We start from the raw sequence: 19,941 nt of genomic DNA, 5'->3' as shown, positions 1-19,941 counted from the left end.
AAAAAAACTTATTCTAAAAAGTAGTTTCTCTTAACTATGACCAACCACCTACAGTACCTCCTTATCTCCCCTCCGCTCCCTCACCTGTTGCGGATCTACTTACTCTATGTGCGCGCTGCTGTCACAGCCACGGGGCAGAAGAAACATCCGCGCCTCCATTTGAAGGCATCAACAGAAGAGGTAGGAGCTGAACAATGCAGCCTGCTCCACACCTTTATATGTTTGGCAACAACGTGGGGCTGGGCCCTGGTGGTCTATCACTGAGTCTGGGGTCCCCAACCTACAGCATATGTGTGAACATGGCCCTGATTCACACCTGATCGCACCCTCACAAATTGGGCGCTGCGTCCAGCGGTCAGCTAAGACGCCACCCCGCTAGAATTAAATCCGCCTGTGATCACTAAGCAAATGGATGTGTACGGCTACAGCCGTGCAAATATGTCCAAAACCCATCGTAACAGGCTCACCATCGATGTTTTTTACACAGTACACAGTCATCGCTGGTTCAGAGTAGCACTAGACTTAGCAGTGCGATGGAAAAAGGCATATCTGGCCTGAAGCTGACATCACACACCCCTCCCTAAAAAGCTTAGGCACGCCTGCAGTTTCCCTAATCCTCACCAAAGGTCACGTCTACTGTCCAATGGATGAAGTTCATTGTAAAGGGGACAATTACAATATCCCGATACATGATTTCCAGGTAGATGGAATTTTTATATTCTAATGATGAATGTAAGTTTATGACCTGATAATGTTACTATGAAGTATTTAGGGGTATATGAATTCCTGTATCGTTATGCTTTATTGCTATAATGTCACACGTGTAGGGTACAGTTCAGAGAGATGTGAAGATTACGGAGGAGGCTAGTCCCGCAGAACTCGGCCTCCGTGAGTAATAATAATACAGGATATATGCAGCCATTCTCCTTGTTCTGTCACTATTTACTACCCCTTATGAAGTCCGAAGGATGAAACGCGTCGGGTGATTCCTGAACAGATCTCATTTTAAAAGATAAGCTCCTATAATTTTCTTTTTATGTCTTACTAGTAAAAAGTCCATCAAAATGACGGCTTCTGCAATGTACTTTTACTTTGAGCTGTGACAGTTTTTACTTTCACATTGAGCTGTGATCGTTTTTAGCCCACAAACTCTCCACCCCACCCCCAGTCCTTTTCTGCTCCTACCTCCAATCTCTGTATTCGCAGCTACCTCTCTCCATATCCAGCAAGTTTGCGGCAGATCAGTGTCCCTGCAAAAATTGCTGTCACTTTCTATATTTTTTTATCACACAAAGGAGTAATTTGGTCCGTTGAGTACTTTACCTCATAGAGGTGAGGAGTAGTTAGTTTTTATGAATATATAGATTTTTAATTTTTTAGTACCAGTTGCCCCTTTTATACAATATAGATACACTGAATTCCCCCCTAAATCTTTATTGAGCTTGTCTAATAGCGGTTTTTTTTTGTCCTTCGGTTCTTCCCCTATTTTTAATTGTTTAATAGTGTTTATCTTCTTTGCAAAGCACCTCCGCCCAGACGCAAGGTCCCATCTAAGTGGCCACAACCTTCCCCGCAGGATAAGGGACATATTGCGGGTGAGTTGTTTTAATAATAATTAGATTTATAAGCAAACTCATGCAACAAAAACAAAAATGTTTCATTTACAAATATGTTTGTATGATGGACTTGTCAAAAGTGGGCCATACATCTACCCGGCAAATCCCTGATACCGCTTCATTCTTGCGGTTTCTTGAGGTATCAGCAAAATCCTACGTGTTAAAAACACCCAACTTGACCATTCCATTTATTTTTGGGATGGAATCAGTGATTCTAGGATTTACAACATCTTGGATTTTGCTGATGGCCGACCCAGGCATCAGTAGAATGGGGAATTGCCCCAATAGATGCCTAATGTAATGTAAAGATTTGCCAGGTGGGGGCCTTTATGCAAAAAATGGCAGTGGCCACACAGTGAGGAAGGGGGGGGGGTTTCCACACAATAGTACCAATATGTTTTGCACATTATGCCCACAAAGTATGGCTTCTTATTGCACCTTATGCCCACACAGTATGGCCCCTTATTGCACATTATGCCCACACATTATGCCCACACAGTATGGCCCCTTATTGTACATTATTCTCACACAGAAGTGCCCTTTGTTGCACATTATACCCACACAGTATGGCCCGTTGTTGCACAGTATGCCCACACAGTATGGCCGCTTGTTGCACATTAAGCCCACACAGTATGGCTCCTTGTTGCACATTATGGCCACACAGTATGGCTCCTTGTTGCACATTATGCCCACACAGTATGGCCGCTTGTTGCACATTTTGCCCACACAGTATGGGTCCTTATTGCACATTATGCCCACACAGTAGTGCATCTTGTTGCACATTATACAAACACAGTATGGCACATTGCTTCACAGTATGGCCTTTACTGCACAATATGCCCACACAGTAGTGCATCATGCACATTACACTCACAGTATTGCCCCTTATACATTACCCCACAGTAGTGGCTTTTATACAAATCATGAAACACAGTAGGGGATCCCTTTACCTATTACTAAAAAGTGGACTGGGCCTAATGCCCAGCCAATCAAGAGGGGCTTGTGCTATTGCCTGCCTTCTTAAGGGCATATAAAGTGACATGAACCTAATGATCATAATCATGTATCATTTTAGCATGGGCCCTCAGCCTGCTTAACATAACATGTCTAATGTCCAGCACAAGGTGGTCTAGGGGGTATATTACTTGTGTCCAAGTTTGTCTACTGCTACGTTGGAAGGGGCTTTAGTGGGGGTGCTTCATTTAGCTCTTTGCTTTGCACCAGCTGAAGCGCTCTCCGGCCCACATCTGGATTTGTCCGCCACTGGCCCATTAATGACAGCAGCGACCTCTTCAGCTCTTCAGGGGACATCTGCTTCCGATCACCGCTGTCGTCAAACAGAAGGCTCCGCTCATTGGCGTCTAACTAAAAATGCTGAGAGTGGGCGGAGCTTTCATGCAGAAAGCAGTGATTGGCTGCCTGTTTGTGAACTGTGTTTCGCTTGGGAACGGCTCCAGATTTAAACCGGCACTCCCCGCAGCCCAGCTCTTACAGTTAATGGTTGCGGTATCCACAAATCTCAATTACAATGGACACCAAGCTCTGCACTGTGTATCGTGTATAAAGATAAAGCATTGGATAGTTTAATATACACACTTCTACTTGTTCCATCAGGTCTATCATATACCATCTCTACACATGCACCACCTGCACAGCCAGAGGAAGAGCAGGAGGACATCTCCCACACATTGTGTGAAGAGCCTACAGAGAAGACAACAGGACAAACACATAAGGCCCCAGGGGAACATCATGCAACTCCTCAGCCACAACATCAACCAACATCGATGGCCAGCACGTATCTGGGCGACTTTGCAAAACTCCAGTTTGAATTCATGCACAAGCAAACCAAACAATTCCAGTGCTTCACCACCACACATGACCTTACACAGGCCATCCGAGAACAAAGCAACAACCAGCTAGTAATAAGCAATCACATTTGTGCTGCAATAGCAAGCCTACACCAGGGTCAAAGCCAAAACTTATGCTGGGTACACACCAGGACGACTAGGGCCCGATCCCCACAATCTCGATCCAATTCCGATCAATTGGATGTAGATTGTGTGCTGATTGGGCGCTTTTCTGACCTGCTGTGGACCGATACCGATCCGATGCGCGGTCCCGCGGGTCGGTCGGTCGTTATTGAGATCCTACCTGCTGCAGGTAGGATCTCAATGACGACCATACAGCCGGGTGCGGGTCGCCATCGGATTGGACCCGCTCACGGTGCACATCGTGAGCGGGTCGTGCCCCCCCCCCCCCGCGTCACCGTGAGCGGGTCGGACGAGACACTGACGACCCGCTCACGATGTGCATCGTGAGCGGGTCGTCCTGGTGTGTACCCTACATTACACCAAGCAAATACTTTTACAACCAGCGGGCGAACAGAGATCCCAGTGCCATCTGTTGCTGCTGCATCCACACCAACGAGGCGGAGTGTGAGGTCCAGGGGAAGACAGAGAGGTGGAATGAGTAGAGGATCGTATCTACAGCCAATAGGAGAGATAATTGTTTATAGTGTTGTCATTTACTTTGCATTTTTCCATCTGATGTTTTTAATAGAATAAAATTTTGTGCGTACGCAAAATTAGACAATTTTGTTGTTGACTAGACCCATAGAAAACATGTTGTTCAACACCGTAAAAGGTACGCGGTATACCACATGTCTTACCAGTAGCGTAAAGAATTTCTGGGGGGCCCCATACATTTATTATAATTTGTTTCCCCTAAATGCAATGCTCATTGCCAGGGGGTTACATGCTCATTGCCTGGGTATATATATATATATATATATATATATATATATATATATATAGCGATGGTGGCGGCGGCACTCAGGTCTTAATAGAAATAACTACAGTAGGCTGTAGAAGGTTTCAACGTTTCAGCGCTTGTCGCGCTTTTATCAAGAACAGCATATAATGATAAAGAGTGAACTCACCAAATATATAGGAGCTCCGGGCTGGTGCTGTGTCCGCCTCCATCAGCTTCCCGGAAGGCACCAGGCAAGTACCCCTCCTATCCGGAGTGCCGGGGATTACCGCCCATATATATATATATATTATATATTTGGCTACATCTGTCACTCAAAGTGTGTCTGACCCTCTAACGCTGGGTGGAGCCTCTGACTCACATGACAGAGAACCAGCCCAGTGAGCCCACAGTCATAGGAGGGACACATTGCTCTGCTCCTGCACTTTCCTTTTAATGTATGATTGCCATCACCTGTGTTGAAGCACCTTTCCTATCAATTAACCTGTTCAACACAGATGGAGGTAATCATGCATTAGGAAGAAAGTCCAACGGCAGAGCATTGTGTCCCTCCTGGCATGGGTCATGTTGGGAGGTATGCACAGTGCCAGACACCCTCTGCCTCCCCATGTTACCCAGCAAAGACACAGCTACTCACCAGACACACCAGGTGAGCGCCCCCCCCTCCCGCAATTCGCGGGGCCCCTCCCATGATTCGCGCGCTCCCCCGCCTCCGAGAACGCCCCTACCGCAATTCGCGGCACCCCCCCCCACACACAATTTGCGGCAACCCCAGCCCCCACGACCCCCCTCCGGCGATTTGTGGCACCCCACCCCCCGCGTCCCCCCTTCTGCGATTCACTGCAACCCCCCGCGCCCATCCCCCCTGCACCCACCGCGACCCTCACGTGATTCGCGGCACCCCCCCTCCCGTGATTCGAGGCAAACCCCCCGGCCCCGCGACCCCCCCTCCCGCGATTCGCTGCAACCGCCGCGCACACCCCTCCCACAATTCGCAGCTCCCACCCCCGCGACCCCCCCTCCCCCAATTCATGGCACACACACACCCCCCACCCCCCCTCCCGTGGACACCCCCCAGCCGCCGCGATTCACAGCAACCCCAGGATCAAATGGCACATGCAAAACACTAACATGGCTATGGTCGACGATGAAAAAGTTTAACATGAGTTTTTGAAGATTTATTTTTCATTTTAAGAATATTTTCATATTAGAAACATATTCATTCTCATGTGTCGACATGGTCACCAATGAAGTGCCACACTTAATGTGTTGACCCTTCTGTGTTGATTTTTTCTTGTGGCGATTTGCGGCACCCCAGCGACCCCCTCCCGTGATTCGCGACACCCCTACCGCGATTTGCGTCACCCACCCCCCACGACCCCCCTCCCGCAATTCGCTATTGGCTATGGTCGAAAATGAAAAAGGTTGACATGAGCTTTTGAAGATTTATTTTTCACTTTTTGAATCTCTTATATATTTGGCTACATCTGTCACTCAAAGTGTGTCTGGAGCTATAACCCTGGGTGGAGCCTCTGACTCACATGACAGAGAACCAGCCCAGTGAGCCCACAGACAGTGCCAGACACCCTCTGCCTCTCCATGTTACACAGCAAAGACACAGCTACACACCAGACACACCAGGTGAGCGCCCCACACCTCCATACCTCCCAACATGACCCTCTCCAGGAGGGACAGAATGCTCTGTTTGTGGACTTCCATCTTAATTATGATTGTCATCACCTGTCATTTTAAACAGGGTAATTGATAAGAAAGGTGTTTAAGCACAGGTGATGGTAATCCTTAAATTAAGAAGAAAGTCCAGAAACAGAGCAATGTGTCCCTCCTGGAGAGGGTCATGTTGGGTATGCACCTCCCTCCCTCCTCCCCCCCCCCCATTCACGGCATCCCCACGATTAAATGGCACATGCAAAACACTGACATGGCTATGGTCGACAATGAAAAAGGTTGACAAGATTTATTTTTCACTTTTTGAATGTTTTCATATTCATTCTCATGTGTCGACATGGACACCAATGAAGTGCCACACTTATGTCAACATTTACATGTGTTGACCTTTCTGTGTTGATTTTTTTCTTGTGGCAATTTGCGGCACCCCCCGCGACCCCCTCCTGCGATTTGCAGCACACCCCCCGCAATTCGCGGTACCCCCGGTGACTCCCGCGATTCGCGGCCCCACCCCGTGACACCCCCTCCTGCAATTCGCGGCACCCCGCAACCCCCCTCCCACGATTCACGCCGTGTTCACGGTGCCCCCCACGACCCCCCTACCGCGATTCCCCACCCCTGACCCCCCTCCTGTCATTGCGGCAACCCCCCACCTTGCGACCCACCCTCCCCGCGATTCACTGCAACCCCCCGCGCCCCCCCCCCCATCCCACGATCCCACGATTCGCGGCACCCACCCCCCCCCCCCCGCGACCCATCCTCCCGCAATTCACGGCATCCACCCACGACCCCTCCTCCCGTGATTCGCAGACACCCCTCACCTCCTCCCTCCCCACCCCCGCGCGTGATTCACGGTAACCCCAGGATTAAATGGCACATGCAAAACACTGGCACGGCTATGGTCGATAATGAAAAAGGTTGACATGAGTTATTGAAGATTTATTTTTCTTTTTTTGAATGTTTTCATATTCATTCTCATGTGTCGACATGGACACCGATGAAGTGCCACACTTATGTCAACATTTACATGTGTTGAACTTTGTGTTGATTTTTTCTTGTAGCAATTTTTTTCCAGTGACAACTATGAACTATGTGCACGTCAACCTACACATCATCAACCAATTCTTTGTATAATATATAACACCTGTTCTGTTTTACTGTAGGTGTTTTAAGGGGAAGCGGTCATCTATTAGAATGAACTTAGGTCTACAGTCATTAGGTCGACCCCACTAGGTCGACTGGCAGGAAGGTCGACCTGACTTAAGGTCGACATGGGCCAAGGTCGACATGACTTAAGGGCGAATTTGCATAAAGGTCGACATGAGGAAGGACAACTGGTCATAAGGTCGACATGGGGTTTTTCACTGTTTTTTGAGCCGACATGTGCCAACAGGCGGTATTTCATGCCCTACCATCCACTAGGGCGTGGAGGAGGTTATTAAAGCTGTGGCGAGCGAAGCGAGCCACCGCGCCCGATGCATCGCGAGCGAAGCGAGCGAGGGTCCGATTCTCATTGCCAACTGTGTCCATGTCAACTGTGTCGACATTCGGATAAAAAAAGTGAAAAACCCATGTCGACCTTATGACCAGTCGACCTTCCTCATGTCGACCTTTATGCAAATTTGACCTTAAGTCATGTCGACCTTGGCCCATGTCGACCTTAAATCAGGTCGACCTTCCTGCCAGTCGACCTAATGGGGTCGACCTAATGACTGTAGACCTAAGTTCATTCTGACAGATGTACCGATTCCGTTTTAAGTCAGACCTTTTACTGCTACTATTACTGTTTATGTAAATGCATTCTGAATGACAGCAACATCCTACCATCCTTCTGCAAGAATATATAACCAACTAGGTGATTCATCGCGCCCCGTGCCCCCCCCTCCCGCAATTCACGCACCCCCCGCGCACCCCCCTCACGGGATTCGCAACCCCCCCGCGCAATTCACGCCCCCTCCCACGCTTTGCGGACCCCCGCCCTCTCCCGCGATTCGCCGACACCTGCGCCCCTTCCCTCCCTTGATTCACGGCACCCCCCGCGCCCCTCCCGCAATTCACGGCACCCCTAAGCCCCTCTTTAGTCCCCCGTATACTCACACACCCCTATCACTACCCAGCTTCCTGCTCTCCTGAACCGTAACTTCCATCACTGGGGAGTCACTGACGCTGTTTTGCCCACATGCCCCTATCATGCCTCATAGCCCAGCCTCCTGCTCTCATGCACCCTAACTCCCACCCAGTAGGAGGAGACACTGACTCAGGGCCACCATCCTGTATTGCCACGCTGGACCCTCACCCACTGGCAGAAGCTGCACAGTATCTCCCACCCTCCTCCTTAGTCCCCCTTATTCCCACACACCCCTATCACTACCCAGCCTCCTGTTTTCCTGTGTCGTGACCTCCGCCAGTGGGGAGCCGCTGACTCAGAAACACCCTACTATACTATTGCACACACACCTAAACAACATGCACACACAGCCCCCCCCCCCCCCACACCCACAAATGTCACTGTACCATCCACACTATCAATGTACATCTTTCTCTGTAACCGCTTTTTAATTAAACAAAACAATACACACCCCCTTCCACATCATATGCTCTCTATTTAACACATTTCACCTATAACTAAAGTTGCAATACAGGCATCTTTCATATAATTCTAACCATATTTCTCACAATTCAAACGTTCACAAATTAAGGGGCGCAGCCCCTTACGACGGTGTGAAGAGCGCCCGTAGGGCGCGATGAATCACCTAGTATATATATACTAGGTGATTCATCGCGCCCTGCGGGCGCTCTTCACACCGTCGTAAGGGGCTGCGCCCCCTTAATTTGTGAACGTTTGTATATGAGAATCGCGGGAGGGGGGTCGCGGAGGGTGCCGCGAATTGCAGGAGGGGGGGTCGCGGGGGGTGCCGCGAATTGCAGGAGGGGGGGTTGTGGGGGGGTGGATGCTGCGAATCGCGGGAGGGGAGGGATTGCAGAGAATCGCGGGAGGGGGGTCACGGGGTGGGTTGCCGCAAATCGCGGGAGGGGGGTTACGGGGGCGGGGGTTGCGGCGAATCATGGTAGGGGGGGTCGCAGGGGGTGTGCCGTGAATCTAGGGAGGGGGGGTCACGGGGTGGGGTGCCGAGAATCGCGGGGGGGTGTGTGTGTGCCGTGAATCGCGGGAGTGGGGGTTGCGGGGGGGGGGGGGTGACGCGAATCGCCACAAGAAAAATCAACACAGAAAGGTCAACACATGTAAATGTTGACATAAGTGTGGCACTTCATTGGTGTCCATGTCGACACATGAGAATGAATATGAAAATATTCAAAAAATGAATAAAAAAACCTTCAAAAACTCATGTCAACCTTTTTCATTGTCGACCATAGCCATGTCAGTGTTTTCCATGTGCAATTTAATTCTGGAGCTGCCGCGAATCACGGGGGGTGCCGCGAATTGCGGGAGGGGGGGGTCGCGGGGTTGGGTGCCGCGAATCGCGGGAGGGCGGGGTTCACATGTGTTCCGGTGGGGGTTGCGGCGAATTGCGGGAGGTGGGGGGTCACGGGGGGTGCCGCGAATCGCGGGAGGGGGGGTTGCGGGGGGGTGTGACGCGAATCGCAACAAGAAAAAATCAACACAGAAAGGTCAACACATGTAAATGTTGACATAAGTGTGCCACTTCATTGGTGTCCATGTTGACACATGACAATGAATATGAAAACATTCAAAAAATGAAATAAATCTTCAAAAACTCATGTCAACCTTTTTCATTGTCGACCATAGCCGTGCCAGTGTTTTGCATGTGCCATTTAATCCTGGGGCTGCCGCGAATTGCGGGGGGTGCCGCGATTTGCGGGAGGGGGGGGGGGGGGGTTGCGGGGGGTGGGTGCCGCGAATCGCGGGAGAGTGGGGTTCATGGGGTTTCCGGTGGGGGGTTGCCGCGAATTGCGGGAGGGGGGGGAGGTCGCGGGGGGTGCCGCGAATCGCCGGAGGGGGGGTTGCGGGGGGTGTGACGCGAATTGCCACAAGAAAAAAATCAACACAGAAAGGTCAACACATGTAAATGTTGACATAAGTGTGGCACTTCATTGGTGTCCATGTCGACACATGAGAATGAATATGAAAATATTCAAAAAATGACAAAAATACTTCAAAAACTCATGTCAACCTTTTTCATTGTCGACCATAGCCATGTTAGTGTTTTCCATGTGCAATTTAATTCTGGAGCTGCCGCGAATCACGGGGGGGGTGCCGCGAATTGCGGGAGGGGGGGTCGCGGGGGTGGGTGCCGCGAATCGCGGGGAGGCGGGGGTTCACAGGGGTTCCGGTGGGGGGGTTGCCGCGAATTGCGGGAGGTGGGGGGTCACGGGGGGTGCCGCGAATCGCGGGAGGGGGGGTTGCGGGGGGTGTGACGCGAATCGCCACAAGAAAAAATCAACACAGAAAGGTCAACACATGTAAATGTTGACATAAGTGTGCCACTTCATTGGTGTCCATGTCGACACATGACAATGAATAGGTGTGCCGCGAATCGCGGGAGGGGGGTCGCAGGGGGGTGCCGCCAATCGTGCAAGGGGGGGTCGCGGGGGGGTTCTTTTTGCCGCGAATCGCGGGAGGGAGGTCGCGGGGGGGGGGGTGTTTTTCCGCGAATCGGGGGGGGGGGGTCACGGGGGAGGGTTGCCGCGATTCGCGGGGAGGGGGGTCGCGGGGTGGTGGTTATGCCGCAAATTGCGGGAGGGGTCGTGGGGGGGTTCTTTTTGCAGCGAATCGCGGGAGGGGGGGTCGCGGGGGTGTTTTTGCTGCGAATCGTGGTAGGGTGGGTCGCGGGGGAGCGGGTGTTTTTGCCGCGAATCGCGGGAGGGGGGGCGCGGCGGGGGGGGGGGTTTGCCGCAAATCGCGGGAGGGGGCCGCTCACCTGGTGGCTGTGGAGTAGCAGTGCTGGGCAACATGGGAAGGCAGTGGGTGTCTGGCACTGTCTGTGGGCTCACTGGGCTGGTTCTCGGTCACATACCTCCCAACATGACCCTCTCCAGGAGGGACACAATGCTCTGTTTCTAGACTTCCCCTTAATGTATGATTGCCATCACCTGTTTTAAACAGGTTAATTTCTCAGAAAGGTGTTCAGCACAGATGAAGGCAATCACACATTAAGAGGAAAGTCCAGGAACAGAGCGTTATAGACACAGACACCCACTTTGAGTGACAGATGTAGCCAAATATATAGGAGATATATATATATAAAACTGTATATCCAGGGATATATACAAGACAACACTCCTTATCCACTTGTAATCCAGCACAGCACAATTTATTAAAATTGAGCATCAACGGCTTAGAAAAAACAATATGCAATCTTGGCAATATCATGCCATTAATGGTAATGGGGGTCACAAGCATATTCACCCATCCTTGCAAAAGTTAACAGTCGGCAGTCGACGAATCCGTTTCGGCTAAAGGAGCCTTTCTCACAGACTGACCCAATTAGAATGATACTGAAAACGCATTATATAGCCACCAACACCTCAATCAATCAACTCACCACTGGTAGTGAGTTGATTGATTGAGGTGTTGGTGGCTATATAATGCGTTTTCAGTATCATTCTAATTGGGTAATCGGAGTGTAAGATCACATGACATCTTTGTTGAACCAATTAATAAGTGACAATAGCGATGACAGGAGTGTTGCTGGACCACACTGGGCAGCAGAAGGTCTGTGGCTGCTGTATGGGGATTATTGGCCCTCACCTGAGCCTGCCTGTGGCTTATTCAAGGGGGGTAATTTAGACTGCACAAGAGGGGCTCCTACCTCTTCAGTGGCTGCGGCCTCTGCAGTGCAGGACACCACTGGCAGCCTGTGCTCTCTTCCCTGCAGCCTCCACTTCCCAGTACCGACACCAGAGCCTCACACCGCCAGCGGCTTCCTCCCTGCATCATGGCCCCAGACTCAGGAGGCCACTGTGGGCTCTCAGCGGCTGATCCTCCGTGACTGCAGCCCCAGTGGGACTCGCCGCACAGCGCACGGGGGACACAGTGACGCAGCATCACACAGCGGGAACTCTGCATCTATTGGCTGCTGGGTGGAGCTGCTGCCATGTGCTCCCTGTTATGATGCTGTTGCTGGGCCAGGTGGGGACACTGGATGAGCAGCCACCAGTGACTCGGGAGGAGTCTAGGAATGTCCATCGTTGCCATTGCCATCAGTGCTTTTACCTATCAATGAACATCCATTTTCTTTGACATGGGGGTGGGGCTTCACAGGTGTCAGGACGGAGCTATGTTTTGTGTCTCGGCCCCTTGGGGAAAAAATAGAAAAATAACTTTTTCCTTCAGCCTATGGTGGACCACTGGTACCATGGGATATTCTAGGTCCTCCAGACTGGGCACCAAGGAGTTAAACTTCTGAGAGTGCAGCCCTGGTTTAAACTTCATTTTTTTTCTTTTATTTCAACCTACAGCCATACCACACTGAATAGGCCCAATCTCATCCGATCTTGGCAGCTAAGCAGTGTTGGGCCTGGTTAGTACTTTTGTGGGAGACCACATGGGAACACCAGGTGCTGTAGGTTGCCTGCTGCAGGCGCTGTGCACAGTGCACTGCAGCAGAAGGAAGCACGCTGTGCTGGGTCTCTGACCTCCATGGCCAGATGCCTCAGCATCTCCACAAGGCATTGGGGGAGCCGCTGCAACGTCTGGAAGCTTCAGTCAGGTAAGCGGAGTCCCGGTGTGGGGCTCCGGCATACCTATAGCGGTGACCACCGCTGGCGGAGGAGGCAACTCCGGCGATCCCCGGCAGCTGGGTCCCGTTCTTTCGGTCTCCCCTCTAGGCCACCAGGGCTGACCTGTTGCAGGTCCTATATGGGCATATAGCCCTGGTTAGGCTCCGGGAGGGGGTTCTTTTTTTTTTTTTTTAGCAGCCCATAGCTCCACCCCCAGCCCCAGTGCAGGTCCTTTGTATCAAATTTCTTGCCTGGGTGACATCACTCCCGCCTCTCTCCTTCCTTCTGGTGCCTGTTTCAAATAGGGATGGCCATCGTTGCCATCGATGGCAATTCTGCAACAGGCCATCGATAGTGCTAAAGTATGCAATGGATGACCATCGATATTTTTACATTGGCCTGTGGGCCAATCAAAACAGAGGTGTGGGGCTTTGCAGGTGCCAGGGGCGGAGCTATGCTCCATGTCCCGGCACTTTGGAAAAAAAAAACAGCAAAAAATAGTTTTGCTGTTCCATCGATGGAGGGAAACCATCTGGTTCTCCTCATCGATGGCAAAAGTATTCGACATTGGCCATGAACCATCAATGATTTCGAATCATCGATGGTCGATGGCCATCCCTAGTTTCAAACAGTTGTGCCAGAGTGTTAGTCAGACACTGCCTATCCTGAATGCTGCACGGAGGGAGACTTGAAGGAGAGACTGCTGGTGTGTTATGCCTCCCTGTCCTGCACTGTCCTGTGTCAGGTTGCATATTCCCCCTTCATGCCATCATGCTTCCATTTATATGTACGCACACACACACACAGGCCGGTGCAAGGTTCCCGGCAACCTAGGCAAGTGGTCAACCTGCTGTCCTGCACTGTCCTGGTGTCAGGTTGCATATTCCCCCTTCCTCACCTCATGGTGCTGGTTGTTGGGAGTAGATGCCTATATAGGGGTTAATTTTTACCCTATTTTTTCTCACTAATTGAGGTTATCTGTGTTTTTATTTAGTATACTCTGTTACTTTTATTACTACTGTGGTAGGCTCACAGAAGCAGATAACAGAGACACTTATCTTATGTTTGTGTCTCTTCCAATTAGTGTAGTGCCTGTCATTACCCATCAGTGGTGTAGCTACGTGCCACGGTGCCCGGAGCAAGGGCACGTTTTGCGCCCCCCCCCCGGATTTGTAGTAGGCGGGGCTCTTGCATGATGAAAAGGGGGAGCAGCCTAACATTATAAGACACACCGTAATGCCCATTACACATAAATTCACATGCCCATTACATACTATATAACAAACCATAATACCCATTTGACACATAAAACCAAAAACTTTTTTGGAAGGAGGGCACAACATTTCTAGTTACACTGCTGACGGGAGCCATCATGCTTCCATTTATATGTACGCACACACACACACACACAGGGCCGGTGCAAGGTTCCCCGGCAACCTAGGCAAGTGGTCAGCACAAACCCCACACACACACACAGTGGGTGCCACCCACAACCCAGAAAGGACTCGCCACAGCCGGGGTGTATATGGTGATGGAGGGACCGCAGTCGGGCTAACTGCTCACTCTGGGCCAGATGTATCAAAGTTCAAAAAGTGATAAAATGGAGAGTGATAAACAGCCAACCAACCAGCTCCTACCTGCCATGTTACAGGCTAAGTTTGAAAAATGACAGGAAGGAGCTGATTGGCTGGTTGTTTATCACTCTATCACTATCTTAAGCTTAATACATCTGGCCCTCTGACTTGCAGCGCTGAAGGGAGGCTGTGGTCTCAAAGTCACCTGCTGGGCGTCGGGCCGGCTCAGGTCTAGTGCCGCGGCAGGAGACAGGAAACAGCCAGTCAACATAAGCGTTTTGACCGGCACCTCCTGCAGCAAGTAAGAGGGTCCCGGGGGATGGGAGGGGGGAGATGCTTGGTGCAGGCGGCATGTGAAGGGGGGGGGGGGGGTGATGCGGCAGCCGCTAAGTCGCTCGGGCAGAGGGGGTTGGAGGGGATTGCCTCTTACCTCCATCCAGGGGGAGTCCCTGCTCTCACACACACACACACACACACACACATATATACAACACCTGCACATACACGCAGATAACACATACATATACACACACACACTCCATTTTGTTTGCAGGAGCTGCCAATTTAATTAACTACAAGCCACATTACAGAATCTTTACCCTCATTGATGACACATTGTCACGGAGGGTCCTCTTCCTGATGCTGCTGCTGAAGCTTAGATAAACGCAGGGGAGGTAGGGGGAGGGAGAGAACTGCAGAGCTGTCTCCCTCCAGAATCGTAACTGCAGTGTCTCTGTCTGACTCGCAGGCATGTCACCAGGCAGCGTGTTTCCACTGTTTATTCAGTGTGAGTCTTCCTGCCAAGGGCAAAGCATACCTCCCAACAGTCCCGATTTTATCGGGACAGTCCCGATTGTCAGGGCCTGTCCCGCTGTCCCACCCGCGGGCGGCAGTGTCCCACGGTGTGGGGGGCTGTTGGGAGTCCCCCTGTCAGCTGCTAAGCAGCGGGGAATAAACGCTGTGCGCATGCGCACAGCGTCTATTCTACGCAGCCAGGGGGCTGGGGGCATGGCTAGAGGCTCACAGAGCCTCTGGGTCATGCCCCCATAGCGGCAAAATGGGGGCGTGGCCTCGCGGGGGAGCCGCGAGTATAGGACATGCCCCCAAATTAGGCCACGCCCCCATAAAATTTCAACGCGCCAGAGGCGCGCAGCAGCAGTGTCCCGACTGCTGAGCTGCAAAAGTTGGGAGGTATGGGCAAAGCATGGCCTTATGGGATTTGTAGTTTAATAGTTAACTGCTCAAAGTCTGAGCAGTAACATATAAACTACAATTCCCATGATGCCACTGTCCCTGCCTCTCCGTCCTGCCGGGTGCCTCTGAATGCTGAATCCCGGCACCTCCACGCACACTGACTGAAGTACTAGCACTGTAAGTGCCGCAGCCAGGCGGGGGAGGGAGCGGGTAAGCAGGGCTGGGGAGCCAGCGGCACAGTTTGCATTGCTCCGGCGCCACTTGATCTCTCTGCGCCTGGAGCTTGTGCTCCGCCCTCCCTACGCCCCTGTTACCCACTGTCCTAATTAAGGCGCTGTGTGTGATTTTTTTTTTTTTGTCTCCACAACCCTGTAGACCAGGGCTTGGCAATTGCGGCCCTCCAGATGTTGATGAACTACACATCCCAGGATGCTTTGCATTCATTTTGCTATGTGGCCAAGCTGAAACGGAAGCAAGGCATGCTGGTATGTGTAGTTCATCAACATCTGGAGGGCCGCAATTGCCCAGCCCTGCTGTAGACCGTTCCCTTCAGGGGCTTTCTGCCACAGGGCTCCCATCTTCTCCCAGACCCCAGCCATACCACACTGGATAGACCTAATTTCATCTGATCTTGGCAGCTGAGCAGTGTGGGGCCTGGTTAGTACTGAGTGGGAGACCACATGTGCACACCAGGTGCTGTGGGTTAGGCATTATAGCAGAGGAGTGTGGAGCTGCCTGTCACAGCCTATGTCATGCACAGCTACCTCACCTCATGGTGATTAGTGTGATAGAGGAAGGTTACTACTACCCAATACCAACACTGTCCTAGTGTTGGGGTACATGTCCCCTACCTCACCTCATGGTGTTTGGTAGCTGGGAACAGAGTGTTAGTTTCACTTTCTGTTTCCAGACACTATCTAGGATTACTGCTCTAGAATGTGGTTTATTGCTTAAGATCATACTTGCCTACTTTTCAAAACTAATTTCAGGGAGATTATGTTTGGTAGTAGAATGTAGCACAGTGCCCATTGAGGGGGTGTGTCATGCTCCACCCAAAGGGCGTGTCTAGTTCCATATTTGAAGATATTGTGAATTTGGCACCTAGAAGCGTGGGTGTGTTTTACTACATCTGAGGAAACTATTAAAATTACATATCCAAATGTAGATGATCCCCAAAGCAGTTAGTAAGAGCTACTATACTTGCTAAAGAAGAGTCACTAGTACGTGTCAGGGATTGTTCATCTATCCTTCTATCCCTTTTTTCCGAAAATGTAACAGCTACATAATGTGGGCTAGGTGAAATGAGGGAGATTGCTAGACTAATCAGGGAGAGAGGGCGATTGCTGCTATTTCAGGGAGTCTCCTGTAAAATTTAGGAGAGAAGGCAACTATGCATTTACCACATTAACAGTGTAGTGTATTTCTGATTAATTTAAGGTTATCTTTATTTTAAAAATAAACATTGCTTTTCTTTATAAAATAAGGAAATATCTATGCGATTCCAAACTTTTGAACTGGCTTGGGCATGTCTGGGCATGTCTGGGCATCTAGAAAGTACTTGATTACATCACAATGCATAGAACACAACTATTATGACATCACAATGCCCAAACAGAGGTTATAAATAAGAGTGCTCAGAGCTGCTGGTCCTCATTCTGCTGCAGCCTCTTAAGAAGATAAGTCACAGTCTAGAGAAGTCACAGCGGAAATTCATTCACAAGAGTGTCCAAAGTAGTCACAGCTGACATGCCTATTGCTCAAATATCAGCAACACCACACTGGCCTCCGTATGCACTTGTGGTAAATAATCATCCGGCGCGAAGGCCCCCACCATATAAGCGGATCTCACTCTACCCAGAGGCCACTTACCCGACCATGGTCAAGGCTAAGCCGACGACCACGGTCAAGGCCAAGCCGGCAACGGCGATCAAGGCCAAGCCAGTAGACCTGGTCAAGCACAAGCCGGAAGAACGATCCAAGGCGACAGACCCGGACAAGGTCAAGCACAAACCGGCAGAACGTACCAAGCCGGCAGACTTATTCAAGTACAAGGCGGCAGACCCGGACAAGGTCAAGCACAAGCCGGCAGAACAATCCAAGCTAGCAGACACATTCAAGTACAGGCTGGCAGACCAATCCAAGTACAGGCCGGATAACCCAGTCAAGTACCTGGTGGCAGAAAAAGTCAAGTCCCTGCTGGCAGACCCATCCAAGTACATGCCGGCTAACCCATTCGAGTACGTGCTGGCAGACCTACGCATGAGAAAGCTGGCAGACCCGTTCAAGTACAAGTCTGCAGGCCCATTCAACATCTTTCCACCAGACCCGGTCAAAATAAAGCCGGCAGACCAGGTCAAAACCAAGCCGGCAGACCCGGTCAAAACCAAGCCGGCAGACCCGGTCAAAACCAAGCCGGCAGACCCGGTCAAAACCAAGCCGGCAGACCCGGTCAAAACCAAGCCGGCAGACAAATTCAAGACCAAGCCGGCAGACCTGGTCAAGGACAAGCAGGCAGACCCGGTCAAAATCAAGCCAGAAGGACCGGTCAAAAGCAAGCCGGCAGACGAATTCAAGACCAAGCCGGAAGACAAATTCAAGACCAAGCCAGCAGACCCGGTCAATGCTCCCAAATGCCCACCCCTGTCTGTGGCTGATTGCCCAGCTGTGCAGGTGCCCCCTGGCTCATCCAGGTCAAGGGCCTCCAAATTTCTGAAACGTTGTGGGTGCGGCGTGAGTTAGACAAAGAGACCCACATACAGGCTTGGGAACCGAAGACAAAGAGACCCACATACAGGCTTGGGAACCGAAGACAAAGAGACCCACATACAGGCTTGGGAACCGAAGACAAAGAGACCCACATACAGGCTTGGGAACCGAAGACAAAGAGACCCACATACAGGCTTGGGAACCGAAGACAAAGAGACCCACATACAGGCTTGGGAACCGAAGACAAAGAGACCCACATACAGGCTTGGGAACCGAAGACAAAGAGACCCACATACAGGCTTGGGAACCGAAGACAAAGAGACCCACATACAGGCTTGGGAACCGAAGACAAAGAGACCCACATACAGGCTTGGGAACCTGAGACAAAGAAACCCATCCCATCCCACTCCCCCTCCCCTCCCCCCCCCCCACCCGTGGCTGTTATTGCATGGCTATCGGGCGTGGCCCCTTGGCGATGGGGTTACCAATTCATTCAGAATTGGTAGTGGCACAGCCACCATGGACCAACGCAATATTCATTTTGAAAAAAATATATATATGAAAATATATATATGAGTGAGAAAGAACACAGGAACCCTGGCGCTTCTTACTGAAGTCTTGCTGCCCGCTTATACCCAAAAATAGAGACTATTCCTTAGAGTCCCAGTTAAATAGTGTTGATATCAAGAGGGGTTTCTTTGGTAATTGCGTGGCGCTACTTCAGGTTAGTCATAGATTTCTTAATACTTATCTTTTTTGATGGTAATGAGTGGTGGTCTCCCTTTTTTCCTCCTTTGTTTTTCAGTCTCACCGATTAATATAAAGGGGAGGTAAAAGATAAGAGGACGTATTTTTAGTGTGATGTTATTAGCAATCTCTTAAAAGATTTTTCAAAGTGAATTTTCTGTCTAGAAGGATTTTTGTCCCAGTTCATAGGTATTCCTACCTCACTTACATATAGATGCAGTGAGGGTAAGCCTATCTGGGTTTCTTTTTAATCAACGGACCGTGAGTCCCCGTAGATTCGTACCTTACTTACGTAAGAACGATCAAAACCTCTCGCATCAAGGTATCTTTACAGTGTACAGGTGCTGTCTGCAATCCCTTCACATACAAAATATTCCTTTCTTCAGTTGTGTGTAAATGCGTACCAATACTCACGATGGTATTCGTGTGATCCCTCTTATAAAGGTTTCTTTTCCAGTGTATCAGTTTCAAAGTTTTTATTTTTGACATAAAACATAATAAAAAAACGTGTTTCCAAAGAATTTTTTGATCACCTGGTGGAAGGGCAGTTCCGTTCCTCCCAGAGAAGGCAGGGCATGGGTACAGTGCTGCAAACCGGTATAACAGACTCTGTACAATAAAAAACCTCTGTCCTACCTTACTCCCAGGAGGGAAACGGTTCTTCTGCCAAAAAAAGTGGGGAACCTCCAGCAGGAAAAAAGGGGCATCAAATGGAATAGCAAGTCCTCCTGCCAACGCGTTTCGAGATCCACATCTCTTTATCAAGGCAGCACTGTACCCATGCCCTGCCTTCTCTGGGAGGAACGGAACTGCCCTTCCACCAGGTGATCAAAAAATTCTTTGGAAACACGTTTTTTTATTATGTTTTATGTCAAAAATAAAAACTTTGAAACTGATACACTGGAAAAGAAACCTTTATAAGAGGGATCACACGAATACCATCGTGA

The 19,941-nt window shown here is 50.4% G+C and overlaps 1 long non-coding RNA gene, 1 other non-coding gene and 1 pseudogene across 2 annotated transcripts; all 3 read left to right on the top strand.

The window, feature by feature from the left end:
- Nucleotides 1-826: 826 nt before the first annotated feature.
- LOC146006895 (uncharacterized) lies at nucleotides 827-3,863 on the top strand. Its single transcript, XR_014444114.1, has 3 exons — nucleotides 827-888; nucleotides 1,524-1,595; nucleotides 3,231-3,863. It is a non-coding gene; the product is annotated as an uncharacterized LOC146006895 (long non-coding RNA).
- Nucleotides 3,864-12,504: 8,641 nt separating this feature from the next.
- Nucleotides 12,505-12,623, top strand: LOC146014279 (5S ribosomal RNA). The gene has a single exon (XR_014447228.1). It is a non-coding gene; the product is annotated as a 5S ribosomal RNA (ribosomal RNA).
- A 3,505-nt stretch (nucleotides 12,624-16,128) lies between these two features.
- On the top strand, nucleotides 16,129-16,246 carry LOC146011769 (5S ribosomal RNA; annotated as a pseudogene).
- The last annotated feature ends 3,695 nt before the right edge of the window (nucleotides 16,247-19,941 follow it).

Source organism: Crinia signifera, chromosome 6, assembly GCF_055691185.1.
Source record: "Crinia signifera chromosome 6, ASM5569118v1, whole genome shotgun sequence".
NCBI classification, from domain to species: Eukaryota; Metazoa; Chordata; class Amphibia; order Anura; family Myobatrachidae; genus Crinia; species Crinia signifera.
The sequence above is the reverse complement of the archived record's forward strand: the minus strand, read 5'-3'. Positions and strand labels throughout refer to the sequence as shown.